This window comes from Heptranchias perlo, chromosome 8 (genome assembly GCF_035084215.1).
Source record: "Heptranchias perlo isolate sHepPer1 chromosome 8, sHepPer1.hap1, whole genome shotgun sequence".
Taxonomy (NCBI): domain Eukaryota; kingdom Metazoa; phylum Chordata; class Chondrichthyes; order Hexanchiformes; family Hexanchidae; genus Heptranchias; species Heptranchias perlo.
In genome coordinates this window covers 61,930,803-61,951,191 of record NC_090332.1, presented here as the reverse complement: position 1 = coordinate 61,951,191, position 20,389 = coordinate 61,930,803, and the positions used below count along the sequence as shown (strand labels likewise).

Here is a 20,389-nt window from a genome sequence, read left to right as displayed (position 1 = left end):
CAAGACAACAATAAGAAACTTGCAGAATGGACGTGTAATTGATAAATGAATTTCAATTTGGGAAGTGTGAGGTGGTGCATTTTGGTAGGAAGAATTAGGAGGCCACATGCTCCTTGGAAAATAAGAGTCTAAATGGGGTAGAGGAGTGAAGGGATTTAGAGGTACAGATACACAAATCACTAAAAGTAGCAACATAGGTTAATAAGGCCATAAAAAACACACAAATAAAGCACTGGGGTTCATTTCTAGAGGATACAGTTGAAAAGCAGAGAACTTATATGGATCACACTTAAGATTACTGTGCACAGTTCTGGTCTCCATATTATAAAAAGGATATAGAGGCACTGGAGAAGGTGCAAAAAAGATTTACAAGGATGATACTTATCAGGAAAGGCTGAACAGGCTATGGCTCTTTTCTCTAGAAAAGACTGAGGGGTCACCTGATAGGAGTCTTTAAGATTATAAAAGGGTTTGACATGGTAGACGTAGAGAAAATGTTTCTACTTGTGGGGGAGTCCAAAACTAGGGGCCTTAAATATTAGATAGTCAACAATAAATACTTCTTTACCGAGAAAGCGGTGAGAATGTGGAACTTGCTACCACTAGGAATAGTTGAGGCGAATAGCATAGATACCTTTTAGGAGAAGCTGCTAAACACATGAGGGAGAAAGGAATAGAAGGTTATGCTGATAGGGTTAGATGAAGATGGGTGGGAGGAGGCTAAATGGATCATAAAAACCAGCATGGACCAGTTAGGCTGAATAGCCTGTTTTTGTGCTATAAATTCTATGTAATTCTCTGTGAGGTCATCCACTTTGGACCTAAGAAAGATAGATCAGAATATTTACTAAATCAAAAAATAATTTAAAAGGCAAATGGAATGTTGGCATTTATCTCAAGGGGGGACTGGAATACAAAGGGGTGGAAATTTTGTCAGTTATACAAAGCTCTTTTTAGACCCTGTCTGGAGCACTGCCTTCAGTACTGGCCACCGCACCTCAGGAAGGATATATTGGCCTTGGAGGGGATGCATCGCAGATTCACCAGAATGATACCAAGTCCAAAAGGGTTAAATTATGAGGATAGGTTGCATTGATTAGGCTTGTATTCCTTTGAGTATTGAAGATTAAGAGGTGATCTAATGGAGGTGTTTAAGATGATTAAAGGAATTTGATTGGGAGAGTCTGTTGGCAGGCAAAGGGACGTCTGGTAAGTGGGAGGCTTTCAAAAGTGTGTTAACCAGGGTTCAGGGTAAGCACATTCCTTATAAAGTGAAGGGCAAGGCTGGTAGAAGTAGGGAACCTTGGATGACTCGGGAGATTGAGGCACTAGTCAAAAAGAAGAAGGAGGCATATGACATGCATAGGCAGCTGGGATCAAGTGGATCCCTTGAAGAGTATAGAGATTGCCGGAGTAGAGTTAAGAGAGAAATCAGGAGGGCAAAAAGGGGATATGAGATTGCTTTGGCAGATCAGGCAAAGGTGAATCCAAAGAGCTTCTACAAATACATAAAGGGCAAAAGGGTAACTAGGGAGAGAGTAGGGCCTCTTAAGGATCAACAAGGTCATCTATGTGCGGAACCACAAGAGATGGGTGAGATCCTGAATGAATATTTCACATCGGTATTTACGGTTGAGAAATGGAGATGCCGGTGATGGACTGGGGTTGACAATTGGGGTTGACAATTCCACATCCTGAGGAAGGAGAAAATCTCCGAAAGCTTGTGAATTTAAAATAAAATTGCTGGACTATAACTTGGTGTTGTAAAATTGTTTACAACGGTTGAGAAAGGCATGGATGTTAGGGAACTTGGGGAAATAAATAGTGATGTCTTGAGGAGTGTACATATTACAGAGAGGGAGGTGCTGGAAGTCTTAACGCGCATCAAGGTAGATAAATCTCCGGGACCTGATGAAATGTATCCCAGGACGTTATGGGAGGTTAGGGAGGAAATTGCGGGTCCCCTAGCAGAGATATTTGAATCATCCACCGCTACAGGTGAGGTGCCTGAAGATTGGAGGGTAGCAAATGTTGTGCCTTTGTTTAAGAAGGGCGGCAGGGAAAAGCCTGGGAACTACAGACCAGTGAGCCTGACATCTGTAGTGGGTAAGTTGTTAGAGGGTATTCTGAGGGACAGGATCTACAGGCATTTGGAGAGGCAGGGACTAATTAGGAACAGTCAGCATGGTTTTGTGAGAGGAAAATCATGTCTCACGAATTTGATTGAGTTTTTTGAAGGGGTAACCAAGAAGATAGATGAGGGCTGTGCAGTAGACGTGGTCTACATGGACTTCAGCAAAGCATTTGACAAGGTACCGCATGGTAGGTTGTTACATAAGGTTAAATCTCATGGGATCCAAGGTGAGGTAGCCAATTGGATACAAAATTGGCTTGACGACAGAAGACAGAGGGTGGTTGTGGAGGGTTGTTTTTTAAACTGGATGCCTGTGTCCAGTGGTGTGCCTCAGGGATCGGTGCTGGGTCCGCTGTTATTTGTTATTTATATTAATGATTTGGATGAGAATTTAGGAGGCATGGTTAGTAAGTTTGCAGATGACACCAAGATTGGTGGCATTGTGGACAGTGAAGAAGGTTATCTGGGATTGCAACGGGATCTTGATAAATTGGGCCAGTGGGCCGATGAATGGCAGATGGAGTTTAATTTAGATAAATGTGAGGTGATGCATTTTGGTAGATCGAATCGGGCCAGGACCTACTCCGTTAATGGTAGGGCGTTGGGGAGAGTTATAGAACAAAGAGATCTGGGAGTACAGATTCATAGCTCCTTGAAAGTGGAGTCACAGGTGGATAGGGTGGTGAAGAAGGCATTCAGCATGCTTGGTTTCATTGGTCAGAACATTGAATGCAGGAGTTGGGATGTCTTGTTGAAGTTGTACAGGGCATTGGTGAGGCCACACTTGGAGTACTGTGTACAGTTCTGGTCACCCTATTATAGAAAGGATATTATTAAACTAGAAAGAGTGCAGAAAAGATTTACTAGGATGCTACCGGGACTTGATGGTTTGACTTACAGGGAGAGGTTAGACAGACTGGGACTTTTTTCCCTGGAGAGTAGGAGGTTAAGGGGTGATCTTATAGAAGTCTATAAAATAATGAGGGGCATAGATAAGGTCGATAGTCAAAATCTTTTCCCAAAGGTAGGGGAGTCTATAACGAGGGGGCATAGATTTAAGGTGAGAGGGGAGAGATACAAAAGGGTCCAGAGGGGCAATTTTTTCACTCAAAGGGTGGTGAGTGTCTGGAACGAGCTGCCAGAGGCAGTAGTAGAGGCGGGTACAATTTTGTCTTTTAAAAAGCATTTGGACAGTTACATGGGTAAGATGGGTATAGAGGGATATGGGCCAAGTGCAGGCAATTGGGACTAGCTTAGTGGTATAAACTGGGCGACATGGACATGTTGGGCCGAAGGGCCTGTTTCCATGTTGTAACTTCTATGATTCTATGAATTAATAGGGTAGAGAGAAACAAATTCCTCTGGTGAGGGAGTCCAGAACAAGGGGCAAAACCTTAAAATTAGAGCTAGGCCATTCAGGGGTGATTGTCAGGAAGCACTTCTTCACAAAGGGTAGTGGAAATCTGGAACTCTCTCCCCCCAAAAAGTTGTTGACAGTTGTCAATTGAAAACTTCTAAACTGAGATTGATAGATTTTTGTTAGGCAGGGTTACAGAAGCAAGGTGGGTAAATGGAGTTAAGACACCGACCAGCCGTGATCTAATTGAATGGCGGAACAGGCCCGAGGGGCTGAATGTCCTACTCCTGTTCCTATGTTCCCATTTCGCTGCTGTAAGAATTCTCTGGTGCACTGCCAGGTCACTAAAAACTTGAAAATGATTTTTAAAAACAGCTCAAACAGTTTCTCTCAGCTGTGAATTTGCTGGTGTTTTTTTCAAATCACTTTTTACAAATTGTGCATTCAAATGGTGTCTCTCCAGTGAGGACTTGCTGATGCAGATTCATGTGAACAGAGGTGTAAAATTACCTTTCACACCGTACATTCAAACAGTTTCTCTTCAGTGTGAATGCGCTGGAGTACTTTCAAGACACAAGCTTTGCAATATCGTTTTGAACACATGGCAGATCAAAATGATTTCTCTCCTGTGTGAGCCCTTCGGTGTTTCAGATGATCGGACTGGTCATTTCTCAGCATTTCAGCTTCTTTTAGTATTTGCATGTTAATCATTTGTTCCAAAGTATCAAACTATTAAGTATCTCAAGTGGACATAAAAAATCCCAGAGAAGAAGAGCAGAGGGGTTCTACTGGTGTCCTGGCCAATATGTATCCCTCAACCAACATCATTAAAACAGATTATCTGGTCATTATTTCATTGCTGTCTGTGGAACTTTGCTGTGTACAAATTGGCTGCTGTGTTTCTTACATTACAACAGCAACTACACCTCAAAAATACTTAATTGGCTATTAAACGCTTTGGGACGTCCTGAAACCATAGAAGGTGCTATATAAATGCAAGTCTTTCTTTTCAAAGTATCTAAGCACGCTCCATTTACCAAAGCTGAATGCACACAACAAATGAATCAGTAACCATCCTGTGGGTTCTCAGCTCTGCCAACTCTGCTGCCCGTATCCTAACTCGCACCAAGTCCTGTTCACCTATCACTCCCGTGCTCGCTAACCTACACTGGCTCACGGTCTGGGAAAGCCTCAATTTTATAATTCTTATCCTTGTTTTCAAATCCCTCCGTGGCCTTGCCTCTCCCTATCTCTGTAATCTCCTCTAGCCTTACACCCTCAAAGATCGCTGCGCTCCTCCAACTCTTCCCTCTTGCGCATCCCCGATTTTAATCGTTCCACCATTGGCGGCCGTGCTAGCTCCAGCTCCTTTGTGTCGATGTCTGATTTCATTTGATTTCAAGGAGTCGCAAACATTTTTTTTTCCTGTTGGCATCAATGTAGCTCAAAGTCTCTTGTCAGGCACTCCAATGTCAGGTGTACACAGTCCCAACAATGTGTGGGAAAGGTGCAGTCATTTTCCTCTTGTGACCTCCTTGGGTCTGATTACTGTACTGACTTTACACAATTACAACTTGTATTTATATAGCACCTTTAATAGTAAAACCTCCCAAGGCACTTCACAAGACCTTTATCAAACAAACTTTGATATCAAGACACATATTGGGACAGGTGACCAAAAACTTGGTCAAAGAGATGTTTTAAGGAGCATTTTAAAGGAGAGGTAGAGAGAGGGAAGAGGTTTAGGGAGGGAATTCCAGAGCTTATGGCCCAGGCAGCTGAAGGCACAGACACCAATGGTGGAACAATTAAAATCAGGGATGCGCAAGAAGGAAGAGTTGGAGGAGTGCAGAGATCTTTGAGGACTGTAGGAGGTTACACAGAGAGGGAGGGACGAGGTCATGGAGGGATTTGAAAACAAGGATTAGAATTATAAAATTGAGGCTTTCCCAGACCAGAAGCCAATGTAGGTTAGCGAGCACGGGAGTGATGGGTGAACAGGCCTTGGTGGGAGTTAGGATACGGGCAGCAGAGTTTTAGATGAGCTCAAGTTTATGGAGGGTGCAAGATGGGGGGTTGACCAGTTGAGTCTAGAGGTAACAAAGGCATCACAATTTAGTCAGTTCTTTGCTGCAGACTCACATTCACTAAAAACTCCCTACGCTCATTTCCTGTAGGATTCGGGGTTATTAGAAATACAGATAGTAAGGTGGGCCAGATTGATAAAAGGTATTTTCCCGCCTGTTACTATTTACTGATAGGAGGTGGAACAGTTTTAAACAGCATGTTATAAACTTCTGGACTATTGGAACAGTTTTGCAGTCTGTGATATATTTCCCTAAACCGTTTTTAAAAAAACTCTATAACTTAAGATTGAATTCTTGCCTCGGGCCCGTCTCTGCCTGGCCCGGAGCGGGCCCGTCTCTGCCTGACTACAGGCCCTTCCATACTCGGCCTCCTTCCCAACTTTCACCTCCCTGCGCTTCCAGTCCATTGGTTTCCTTTTGTATACAAATGCGCATGTGCGGCACTAGCCTTCTGGGGAATAGGGCGGTTTCTCCGTCGCTGTGACTTGTGGGACAAAACGTTTCCATTCTCTGTCCTCCGAGCGCTTTTTAACTGTCGGAGTTTGTTCCGTTTTTACCCGGAATGCGTTTAATTTTAAAATTGCTGCATATATTTTATCATTATTACCCCACACTAAAATTGGAACGATAAAGAGAAGATTAGCATGGTTCCAGCGCAAGGATGACATGCAAATTCGTGAAACATTCCATATTTTGAGACAGTTTCGCAATCATCGTCGCGAAAATGACAAAACATACTGTTTACTCTATTTGTGAAAAATAATGTCCGACTCTCTGTATCTGAATTTACGGGCAATATACAATGCATTTACTTGTACAGACAACATTCATGCGAACATAGTTATTTTAATGTAATATCGATCCAGACCCTCAAAGCTGTTTGGGGCAATGTTTGTGTTTTAGCCGTGCATCCACAGCCACACACTAAAAATGCAATATCGTAGAATGACTGAATACCCCACTGACCGACCCAAGAAAAGATGGAGAAGAAAACAGTAATGTGACCAAAAAAGAGCTTTTGCGTGGTACTCATTTCCAGATGTCATCTTTGCCTAACTCCCCAGATCTATTCTGAACTTTCAGGCGGACGTGTGGCCCAGTCGTATCTATTGCCAGTGCTAGCTCCATATCACATTAAAACTACTGCAATGTAACGTAATCTAATGTAATCCCACTCCCTGCGCTTTACCTGTATCTAATTCGTTCTTAAATGTCATGATTGACTAAACTTCGGTGGTTACTTGTGTTAATGCAGTTCATGGCCTAATCGTTTTTTTTTGCAGGAAAATATTTCTTCTAAGCTCTCATTATACTTCTAATACCAATCTTAAATGTAACTTGCTTGCTATAATAAATTCAGCAGTGAAATTTTTAAAAACTGTATATTTTCCCCATCCCTTTCAAACGTCCGTGACTCAATTAAATAAGCCTTAGATTTTCAAGTCTGTCAACATAACTATATATTTTCATCCCGGGTATTATATGGGACAGGCTAGATGAACCAGTTGGTCTTTTTCTGTCCATTTTTTTCATATGTTCGTATTATTTAATAAGTCCAAGATGCACCTTTTCCAATATACTTTCGTCACATTTTGAGATTTTGCCTATTTGGCCTAGAAGGGATTTTTGGTTTAAATGATAATGTGCCTGAATTTGCTGAAAACTTGTACCATAGTAATGCCGCATCTACGGCGTACGCCACTGTTATGCTGCAGAGATTCCAGGAAGTTATGGCATGAGTGACTTATGCCATTACATACGCCACACTATAATTTGCTGGGACTTTTACACTGCTCCACAGAGACCCTTGCCGAAAAAGTAGAACAGCTAATTATCATAACTCCACCCCACCATTAAAATCAATGGCGAGATCGAGTTTGCTGAATTGATGCCGCATGTGATCACCATAGCCACTGAGACCATTACAGAGTGGCGCTGCAGCAAAGGAGTTACGATATAAGGATTAAGTTGGGGTAGGGGTGCGGGTGGAAGTGTGTTAATGAATTTAAGTGATAGCTGGGATGTATGGATTACAAACAGTCAGGTTCAGCCAGACAGTGTCTAGGAAGTGGGGAGGGAAATGGTGTAAGTGGCAAGGGTGCAGAATATTTGGCTGGAGCTGAACATGATGAATTTGGTCTCCCCAGTGTTGAGCTGCAGGAAGTTATGATTAATTCTGCGAATTGACATTGGTCAGGCAATCTGACAACATGGAGGCAGTTGAGGGGTCAAGAGAGAGAGAGCTGTGGTACTGACCTCAAGTCTGCAGATGGCATTGCCAAGGGAGCGCATGTTGATAAGGAAGGGATAATGCATTATTGTCAGTCACAGAGGACCTAGTGCAAAACCCAAATAGAACTTAGTTGGCTTGGTTTCATGGGTTTGAAGGTTGGAAATAGCCCATGGAATATGGTTTTGCCATCCCTATTGAATAGTGATTAGGACCAGCTATTTTTCCCCATCCCTAACACAGAGGCACCATGACTAATTGTAACATCCCTACAACTGCTCTGATTGAGATCAGCTACATCAGCACAAATCAAGTAATTGCCCTTTCTGATTTCCTGATCTATTTATAACAGTGTTGGAGATTTCCACTCTGGGCTAGCAGGATGGCATAATTGAAGTAAATCTTCCAGGCCAGGGGCAGACCAGGCAATCGCAGGTCCAGCAGAGTTCATGCCCACTGATTTGGTTCGAGGTGGACCATGTTCAGACTCCTGTGGCCCAGCTCGTTAACCTGAAGCAAGTGAGTGACTGGCATGTGCAAAGCCCATATTGGGAGCTCAGGAATTTATAGGCGGGAGATATGACATTCAAGCTGGATCTTCAAGGGGAAGGGTTTGTGGAAGCACATCTTACATTGCAGTAGTACAGAAGATGGAACGGGTTGAAGAAGCAGCATCGAGTCTCCAGGTTCTCAGATGCCAGCACTGAAGTCTTTTTGGCACAAGTGGACTTCAGGAAGGCACTTATCCTTTGGTATTAAAGGGCACAGCGTCCACAGAATAGTGCATGGAAGGAGATGGCAACCCGTATTAAGGTGCAGAGTAACTCTCAAAGGCGATGGCTTCAAGTGCTCAAGAGGTTCCTAAGTCAGTTTGCGAAGTCTGGTCCAAGCAGCATGAAATACTGTGAAGTAGGAGACCACAGTATGCATGACACACTGTACTTGCCCTGCCCCCTCACACTGGGGGTAGAATTGGCCTTCAGTGGTAGTGAGGAATGGGCGATAATGAATTGGCAACCCTTTATACACCATGCCTGATTTTTCTTATTCACGCAATGGGAAAGAAAATTGGGCCCGGTGTAAAACGGGTTGCCGATTCGCCATCGCCCGATTCGTGCTACCGCAAAGACCAATTCCCCTCCCACTATCCTTTATTCATTTTAGTGCTTATCGTCCATGACTATTTTAGGACAAAATAATGTTGCCAGATCATCAGCAACCGACCGAGCTGCCTTCACTCACACTCTTCCGAGGAAACTGCAATCTACTTCCCACCAGTATCAATTTAGCAGCACCCTGCATGTTCATGTAATCACATTTACTGTTACCTCCCCAATGGATTTTACACCATAATTGATGGAGAATCATGGGCTGTGAGTGTTGGATTCACGATATAATGGATGGGAAATCATGGGCTGTAACTGTGGGATTTCACGATATAATGGATATGGAATCATGGGCTGTGAGTGTGTGATTTCACTATATAATGGATATGGAATCATGGGCTGTGAGTGTGAGATTTCACTGTGCAATGGATGGGGAATCATGGGCAGTGAGTGTGAGATTTCACGATATAATGGATATGGAATCATGGGCTGTGAGTGTGAGATTTCACTGTGCAATGGATGGGGAATCATGGGCAGTGAGTGTGAGATTTCACGATATAATGGATATGGAATCATGGGCTGTGAGTGTGAGATTTCACTGTGCAATGGATGGGGAATCATGGGCAGTGAGTTTGAGATTTCACGATAAAATGGATGGGGAATCAGGGGCTGTGAATTGGGATTCACAATAAAATCAAGATGAAATCATGGGCTGTGAGTGTGGGATTGCACAATACATTGGATGGAGAATCATGGGCTGTGAGTGTGAGATTTCACTGTATAATGGATGGGGAATCATAGGCTGTGAGTGTGGGATTTCACTGTATAATGGATGGGGAATCATAGGCTGTGAGTGTGGGATTTCACTATATAATGGATGGGGAATCATGGGCTGTGAGTGTGTGATTTCACCATATAATGGACGGGGAATCATGGGCTGTGAGTGTGGGATTTCACTATATAATGGATGGGGAATCATGGGCTGTGAGTGTGGGATTTCACCATATAATGGATGGGGAATCATGGGCTGTGAGTGTGGGATTTCACTATATAATGGATGGGGAATCATGGGCTGTGAGTGTGGGATTTCACCATATAATGGATGGGGAATCATGGGCTGTGAGTGTGAGATTTCACAATATAATGGATATGGAATCATGGGCTGTGAGTGTGAGATTTCACTAAAAATGGATATGGAATCATGGGCTGTGAGTGTGATATTTCATTATATAATGGATATGGAATCATTGTCTGTGAGTGTGAGATTTCACGAAATAATAGATGGGGAATCATGGGCTGTGAGTGTGGGATTTCACTATATAATGGATGGGGAATCATGGGCTGTGAGTGTGGCATTTCACAATATAATGGATATGGAATCATGGGCAGTGAGTGTGAGATTTCACAATATAATGGATGGGGAATCATGGGCTGTGAATGTGGGATTTCACAATATAATGGATGGGGAATCATGGGCAGTGAGTTTGAGATGTCACGATAAAATGGATGGGGAATCAGGGGCTGTGAATTGGGATTCACAATAAAATCAAGATGAAATCATGGGCTGTGAGTGTGGGATTTCATGATATAATGGATGGAGAATCATGGGCTGTGAGTGTGTGATTTCACTATATAATGGATGGAGAATCATGGGCTGTGAGTGTGGGATTTCACGATATAATGGATGGAGAATCATGGGCTGTGAGTGTGGGATTTCACGATATAATGGATATGGAATCATGGGCTGTGAGTGTGAGATTTCACTGTATAATGGATATGGAATCATGGGCTGTGAGTGTGAGATTTCACTATATAATGGATATGGAATCATGGGCTGTGAGTGTGAGATTTCACTAAATAATGGATATGGAATCATGGGCTGAGTGTGAGATTTCACTATATAATGGATGAGGAATCATGGGCTGTGAGTGTGAGATTTCACGATAGAATGGATATGGAATCATGGGCTGTGAGTGTGAGATTTCACTGTGCAATGGATGGGGAATCATGGGTTGTGAGTGTAGGATTTCACGATGTAATGGATGGGGAATCATGGGCAGTGAGTTTGAGATTTCACGATAAAATGGATGGGGAATCAGGGGCTGTGAATTGGGATTCACAATAAAATCAAGATGAAATCATGGGCTGTGAGTGTGGGATTGCACAATATATTGGATGGAGAATCATGGGCTGTGAGTGCGAGATTTCACTATATATTGGATGGGGAATCATAGGCTCTGACTGTGGGATTTCACTGTATAATGGATGGGGAATCATAGGCTCTGACTGTGGGATTTCACGATATAATGGATGGGGAATCATAGGCTGTGAGTGTGGGATTTCACTATATAATGGATGGGGAATCATGGGCTGTGAGTGTGTGATTTCACTATATAATTGATGGGGAATCATGGGCTGTGAGTGTGAGATTTCACTATATAATTGATGGGGAATCATGCGCTGTGATTGTGGGATTTCACTATATAATGGATGGGGAATCATGGGCTGTGAGTGTGGGATTTCATTATATAATGGATGGGGAATCATGGGCTGTGAGTGTGGGATTTCACTATATAATGGATGGAGAATCATGGGCTGTGAGTGTGTGATTTCACTGTATAATGGATGGGGAATCATGGCCTGTGAGTGTGTGATTTCACTGTATAATGGATGGGGAATCATGGGCTGTGAGTATGAGATTTCACTATATAATGGATATGGAATCATGGGATGTGAGTGGGAGATTTCACTGTATAATGGATGGGGAATCATAGGCTGTGACTGTGGGATTTCACTGTATAATGGATGGAGAATCATGGGCTGTGAATGTGGGATTTCACTGTATAATGGATGGGGAATCATGGGCTGTGAGTGTGAGATTTCACGAAATAATGGATATGGAATCATGGGCTGTGAGTGTGAGATTTCACTATATAATGGATGGGGAATCATGGGCTGTGAGTGTGGGATTTCACAATATAATGGATGGGGAATCATGGGCTGTGAGTGTGAGATTTCACGATATAATGGATATGGAATCAGGGGCTGTGAGTGTGAGATTTCACTAAAAATGGATATGGAATCATGGGCTATGAGTGTGATATTTCATTATATAATGGATATGGAATCATGGGCTATGAGTGTGGGATTTCACCATATAATGGATGGGGAATCATGGGCTGTGAGTGTGGGATTTCATTATATAATGGTTGGGGAATCATGGGCTGTGAGTGTGGGATTTCTCTGTATAATGTATGGGGAATCATGGGCTGTGAGTGTGGCAATTCACCATATAATGGATGGGGAATCATGGGCTGTGAGTGTGGGATTTCAAGAAATAATGGATGGGGAATCATGGGCTGTGAGTGTGGGATTTCACTATATAATGGATGGGGAATCATGGGCTGTGAGTGTGGGATTTCATGATATAATTGATGGGGAATCATGGGCTGTGAGTGTGGGATTTCACAATACAATGGATGGGGAATCATGGGCTGTGTGTGTGAGATTTCACTATATAATGGATGGGGAATCATGGGCTATGAGTGTGGGATTTCACTATGTAATGGATGGGGAATCATGGGCTGTGAGTGTGGGATTTCATTATATAATGGATGGGGAATCATGGGCTGTGAGTGTGGGATTTCACTATATAATGGATGGCGAATCATGGGCTGTGAGTGTGGGATTTCATTATATAATGGGTCGGGAATCATGGGCTGTGAGTGTGTGATTTCACAATATAATGGATGGGGAATCATGGGCTGCGAGTGTGGGATTTCACCATATAATGGATGGGGAATCATGGGCTGTGAGTGTGGGATTTCACAATATAATGGATGGGGAATCATGGGCTGTGAGTGTGGGATTTCACTATATAATGGATGGGGAATCATGGGCAGTGAGTGTGGGATTTCACTATATAATGGATGGGGAATCATGGGCTGTGAGTGTGAGATTTCACATATAATGGATGGGGAATCATGGGCTGAGAGTGTGGGACTTCACAAAATAATGGATGGGGAATCATGGGCTGTGAGTGTGGGATTTCATGATATAATGGATGGGGAATCATGGGCTGTGAGTGTGGGATTTCACAATATAATGGATGGGGAATCATGGGCTGTGTGTGTGAGATTTCACGATATAATGGATGGGGAATCATGGGCTATGAGTGTAGGATTTCACTATGTAATGGATGGGGAATCATGGGCTGTGAGTGTGGGATTTCATTATATAATGGATGGGGAATCATGGGCTATGAGTGTGGGATTTCACTATGTAATGGATGGGGAATCATGGGCTGTGAGTGTGGGATTTCACAATATAATGGATGGGGAATCATGGGCTGTGAGTGTGAGATTTCACAATATAATGGATGGGGAATCATGGGCTGTGAGTGTGGGATTTCATGATATAATGGATGGGGAATCATGGGCTGTGAGTGTGGGATTTCACAATATAATGGATGGGGAATCATGGGCTGTGTGTGTGAGATTTCACGATATAATGGATGGGGAATCATGGGCTATGAGTGTAGGATTTCACTATGTAATGGATGGGGAATCATGGGCTGTGAGTGTGGGATTTCATTACATAATGGATGGGGAATCATGGGCTGTGAGTGTGGGATTTCACTATATAATGGATGGGGAATCATGGGCTGTGAGTGTGGGATTTCATTATATAATGGATCGGGAATCATGGGCTGTGAGTGTGTGATTTCACTGTATAATGGATGGGGAATCATAGGCTGTGACTGTGGGATTTCACTGTATAATGGATGGAGAAGCATGGGCTGTGAATGTGGGATTTCACTGTATAATGGATGGGGAATCATGGGCTGTGAGTGTGGGATTTCACTATATAATGGATGGGGAATCATGGGCTGTGAGTGTGTGATTTCACTATATAATGGATGGAGAATCATGGGCTGTGAGTGTGTGATTTCACTGTATAATGGATGGGGAATCATGGGCTGTGAGTATGAGATTTCACGATATAATGGATATGGAATCATGGGATGTGAGTGTGAGATTTCACTGTAAAATGGATGGGGAATCATAGGCTGTGACTGTGGGATTTCACTGTATAATGGATGGAGAATCATGGGCTGTGAGTGTGTGATTTCACTGTATAATGGTTGGGGAATCATGGGCTGTGAGTATGAGATTTCACGATATAATGGATATGGAATCATGGGCTGTGAGTGTGAGATTTCACTATATAATGGATGGAGAATCATGGGCTGTGAGTGTGAGATTTCACTAAAATTGGATATGGAATCATGGGCTGTGAGTGTGATATTTCATTATATAATGGATATGGAATCATGGGCTGTGAGTGTGAGATTTCACTATATAATAGATGGGGAATCATGGGCTGTGAGTGTGGGATTTCACTATATAATGGATGGGGAATCATGGGCTGTGAGTGTGGGATTTCACTATATAATGGATGGGGAATCATGGGCTGTGAGTGTGAGATTTCACGATATAATGGTTGGGGAATCAAGGGCTATGAGTGTGGAATTTCACCATATAATGGATGGGGAATCATGGGCTGTGAGTGTGGGATTTCACCATATAATGGATGGGGAATCATGGGCTGTGAGTGTGAGATTTCACTAAAAAATGGATGGAGAATCATGGGTTGTGAATGTGGGATTTCTCTGTATAATGTATGGGGAATCATGGGCTGTGAGTGTGGGATTTCACGAAAAAATGGATGGAGAATCATGGGTTGTGAATGTGGGATTTCTCTGTATAATGTATGGGGAATCATGGGCTGTGAGTGTGGGATTTCACTATATAATGGCTGGGGAATCATGGGCTGTGAGTGTGGGATTTCACCATATAATGGATGGGGAATCATGGGCTGTGAGTGTGGGATTTCACTATATAATGGATGGGGAATCATGGGCTGTGAGTGTGGGATTTCACCATATAATGGATGGGGAATCATGGGCTGTGAGTGTGAGATTTCACCATATAATGGATATGGAATCATGGGCTGTGAGTGTGATATTTCACTCTATAATAGATGGGGAATCATGGGCTGTGAGTGTGGGATTTCACTATATAACGGATGGGGAATCATGGGCTGTGAGTGTGTGATTTCACGATATAATGGATATGTCATCATGGGCTGTGAGTGTGAGATTTCACTAAAAATGGATATGGAATCATGGGCTGTGAGTGTGACATTTCACTATATAATAGATGGGGAATCATGGGCTGTGAGTGTGGGATTTCACTTTAGAATGGATGGGGAATCATGGGCTGTGAGTGTGGCATTTCACAATATAATGGATATGGAATCATGGGCAGTGAGTGTGAGATTTCACAATATAATGGATGGGGAATCATGGGCTGTGAATGTGAGATTTCACAATATAATGGATGGGGAATCATGGGCAGTGAGTGAGATTTCACAATATAATTGATGGGGAATCATGGGCTGTGAGTGTAGGATTTCACTATATAATGGATGGGGAATCATGGGCAGTGAGTTTGAGATGTCACGATAAAATGGATGGGGAATCAGGGGCTGTGAATTGGGATTCACAATAAAATCAAGATGAAATCATGGGCTGTGAGTGTGGGATTGCACAATATATTGGATGGAGAATCATGGTCTGTGAGTGTGAGATTTCACTATATAATGGATGGGGAATCATAGGCTCTGACTGTGGGATTTCACTGTATAATGGATGGGGAATCATAGGCTGTGAGTGTGGGATTTCATGATATAATGGATGGGGAATCATGGGCTGTGAGTGTGGGATTTCACAATATAATGGATGGGGAATCATGGGCTGTGAGTGTGGGATTTCACTATATAATGGATGGAGAATCATGGGCTGTGAGTGTGTGATTTCACTATATAATGGATGGGGAATCATGGGCTGTGAGTGTGAGATTTCACTGTACAATGGATGGGGAATCATGGGTTGTGAATGTGGGATTTCTCTGCATAATGTATGGGGAATCATGGGCTGTGAGTGTGGGATTTCACAATATAATGGATGGGGAATCATGGGCTGTGAGTGTTGGATTTCACGATATAATGGATGGGGAATCATGCGCTGTGATTGTGGGATTTCATTATATAATGGATGGGGAATCATGGGCTGTGAGTGTGGGATTTCACTATATAATGGATGGGGAATCATGGGCTGTGAGTGTGGGATTTCATTATATAATGGATGGGGAATCATGGGCTGTGAGTGTGGGATTTCACGATATAATGGATGGGGAATCATGGGCTGTGAGTGTGAGATTTCACTAAAAATGGATATGGAATCATGGGCTGTTCGTGTGATATTTCACTATGTAATGGATATGGAATCATGGGCTGTGAGTGTGAGATTTCAAAATATAATGGATGGGGAATCATGGGCTGTGAATGTGGGATTTCACAATATAATGGACGGGGAATCATGGGCAGTGAGTGTGAGATTTCACTGTGCAATGGATGGGGAATCATGGGCTGTGAGTGTAGGATTTCACTATGTAATGGATGGGGAATCATGGGCAATGAGTTTGAGATTTCACGATAAAATGGATGGGGAATCAGGGGCTGTGAATTGGGATTCACAATAAAATCAAGATGAAATCATGGGCTGTGAGTGTGGGATTGCACAATATATTGGATGGAGAATCATGGGCTGTGAGTGTGAGATTTCACTATATAATGAATGGGGAATCGTAGTCTCTGACTGTGGGATTTCACTGTATAATGGATGGGGAATCATAGGCTGTGACTGTGGGATTTCACGATATAATGGTTGGGGAATCATGGGCTGTGAGTGTGGGATTTCATCATATCATGGATGGGGAATCATGGGCTGTGAGTGTGAGATTTCACGATATAATGGATGGGGAATCATGGGCTGTGAGTGCAGGATTTCACTGTATAATGGATGGGGAATCATGGGCTGTGAGTGTGTGATTTCCCTATATAATGGATGGGGAATCATGGGCTGTGAGTGTGTGATTTCACAATATAATGGATGGAGAATCATGGGCTGTGAGTGTGGGATTTCACTATGGAATGGATGGGGAATCATGGGCTGTGAGTGTGGGATTTCATGATATAATGGATGGGGAATCATGGGCTGTGAGTGTGGGATTTCACTATATAATGGATGGGGAATCATGGGCTGTGAGTGTGGGATTTCACAATATAATGGATGGGGAATCATGGGCTGTGTGTGTGAGATTTCACCATATAATGGATGGGGAATCATGGGCTATGAGTGTGGGATTTCACTATGTAATGGATGGGGAATCATGGGCTGTGAGTGTGGGATTTCATTATATAATGGATGGGGAATCATGGGCTGTGAGTGTGGGATTTCACTATATAATGGATGGGGAATCATGGGCTATGAGTGTGGGATTTCATCATATAATGGATCGGGAATCATGGGCTGTGAGTGTGTGATTTCACAATATAATGGATGGGGAATCATGGGCTGTGAGTGTGAGATTTCACGATATAATGGATGGGGAATCATGGGCTGTGAGTGTGAGATTTCACTAAAAATTGGATATGGAATCATGGGCTGTGAGTGTGATATTTCATTATATAATGGATATGGAATCATGGGCTGTGAGTGTGAGATTTCACTGTATAATAGATGGGGAATCATGGGCTGTGAGTGTGGGATTTCACTATATAATGGATGGGGAATCATGGGCTGTGAGTGTGGGATTTCACTATATAATGGATGAGGAATCATGGGCTGTGAGTGTGAGATTTCACGATATAATGGTTGGGGAATCAAGGGCTATGAGTGTGGGATTTCACCATATAATGGATGGGGAATCATGGGCTGTGAGTGTGGGATTTCACCATATAATGGATGGGGAATCATGGGCTGTGAGTGTGAGATTTCACTAAAAAATGGATGGAGAATCATGGGTTGTGAATGTGGGATTTCTCTGTATAATGTATGGGGAATCATGGGCTGTGAGTGTGGGATTTCACGAAAAAATGGATGGAGAATCATGGGTTGTGAATGTGGGATTTCTCTGTATAATGTATGGGGAATCATGGGCTGTGAGTGTGGGATTTCACTATATAATGGCTGGGGAATCATGGGCTGAGTGTGGGATTTCACCATATCATGGATGGGGAATCATGGGCTGTGAGTGTGGGATTTCACTATATAATGGATGGGGAATCATGGGCTGTGAGTGTGGGATTTCACCATATAATGGATGGGGAATCATGGGCTGTGAGTGTGAGATTTCACCATATAATGGATATGGAATCATGGGCTGTGAGTGTGATATTTCACTATATAATAGATGGGGAATCATGGGCTGTGAGTGTGGGATTTCACTATATAACGGATGGGGAATCATGGGCTGTGAGTGTGTGATTTCACGATATAATGGATATGTCATCATGGGCTGTGAGTGTGAGATTTCACTAAAAATGGATATGGAATCATGGGCTGTGAGTGTGACATTTCATTATATAATGGATATGGAATCATGGGCTGTGAGTGTGAGATTTCACTATATAATAGATGGGGAATCATGGGCTGTGAGTGTGGGATTTCACTATAGAATGGATGGGGAATCATGGGCTGTGAGTGTGGCATTTCACAATATAATGGATATGGAATCATGGGCAGTGAGTGTGAGATTTCACAATATAATGGATGGGGAATCATGGGCTGTGAATGTGAGATTTCACAATATAATGGATGGGGAATCATGGGCAGTGAGTGAGATTTCACAATATAATGGATGGGGAATCATGGGCTGTGAGTGTAGGATTTCACTATATAATGGATGGGGAATCATGGGCAGTGAGTTTGAGATGTCACGATAAAATGGATGGGGAATCAGGGGCTGTGAATTGGGATTCACAATAAAATCAAGATGAAATCATGGGCTGTGAGTGTGGGATTGCACAATATATTGGATGGAGAATCATGGGCTGTGAGTGTGAGATTTCACTATATAATGGATGGGGAATCATAGGCTCTGACTGTGGGATTTCACTGTATAATGGATGGGGAATCATAGGCTGTGAGTGTGGGATTTCATGATATAATGGATGGGGAATCATGGGCTGTGAGTGTGGGATTTCACAATATAATGGATGGGGAATCATGGGCTGTGAGTGTGGGATTTCACTATATAATGGATGGAGAATCATGGGCTGTGAGTGTGAGATTTCACTATATAATGGATGGGGAATCATGGGCTGTGAGTGTGAGATTTCACTGTACAATGGATGGGGAATCATGGGTTGTGAATGTGGGATTTCTCTGCATAATGTATGGGGAATCATGGGCTGTGAGTGTGGGATTTCACAATATAATGGATGGGGAATCATGGGCTGTGAGTGTTGGATTTCACGATATTATGGATGGGGAATCATGGGCTGTGATTGTGGGATTTCATTATATAATGGATGGGGAATCATGGGCTGTGAGTGTGGGATTTCACTATATAATGGATGGGGAGTCATGGGCTGTGAGTGTGGGATTTCATTATATAATGGATGGGGAATCATGGGCTGTGAGTGTGGGATTTCACGATATAATGGATGGGGAATCATGGGCTGTGAGTGTGAGATTTCACTAAAAATGGATATGGAATCATGGGCTGTTCGTGTGATATTTCACTATGTAATGGATATGGAATCATGGGCTGTGAGTGTGAGATTTCAAAATATAATGGATGGGGAATCATGGGCTGTGAATGTGGGATTTCACAATATAATGGACGGGGAATCATGGGCAGTGAGTGTGAGATTTCACGATAAAATGGATGGGGAATCAGGGGCTGTGAATTGGGATTCACAATAAAATCAAGATGAAATCATGGGCTGTGAGTGTGGGATTGCACAATATATTGGATGGAGAATCATGGGCTGTGAGTGTGAGATTTCACTATATAATGAATGGGGAATCGTAGTCTCTGACTGTGGGATTTCACTGTATAATGGATGGGGAATCATAGGCTGTGACTGTGGGATTTCACTGTATAATGGATGGGGAATCATGGGCTGTGAGTGCAGGATTTCACTGTATAATGGATGGGGAATCATGGGCTGTGAGTGTGTGATTTCCCTATATAATGGATGGGGAATCATGGGCTGTGAGTGTGTGATTTCACAATATAATGGATGGAGAATCATGGGCTGTGAGTGTGGGATTTCACTATGGAATGGATGGGGAATCATGGGCTGTGAGTGTGGGATTTCATGATATAATGGATGGGGAATCATGGGCTGTGAGTGTGGGATTTCACGATATAATGGATGGGGAATCATGGGCTGTGAGTGTGGGATTTCACAATATAATGGATGGGGAATCATGGGCTGTGTGTGTGAGATTTCACCATATAATGGATGGGGAATCATGGGCTATGAGTGTGGGATTTCACTATGTAATGGATGGGGAATCATGGGCTGTGAGTGTGGGATTTCATTATATAATGGATGGGG

The 20,389-nt window shown here is 42.9% G+C and overlaps 1 non-coding gene across 1 annotated transcript; it reads left to right on the top strand.

Moving 5' to 3' along the window:
- The first annotated feature begins 6,171 nt into the window (after positions 1-6,171).
- On the top strand, positions 6,172-6,274 carry LOC137324865 (U6 spliceosomal RNA). Its single transcript, XR_010963742.1, has one exon. It is a non-coding gene; the product is annotated as a U6 spliceosomal RNA (small nuclear RNA).
- Positions 6,275-20,389: the final 14,115 nt, after the last annotated feature.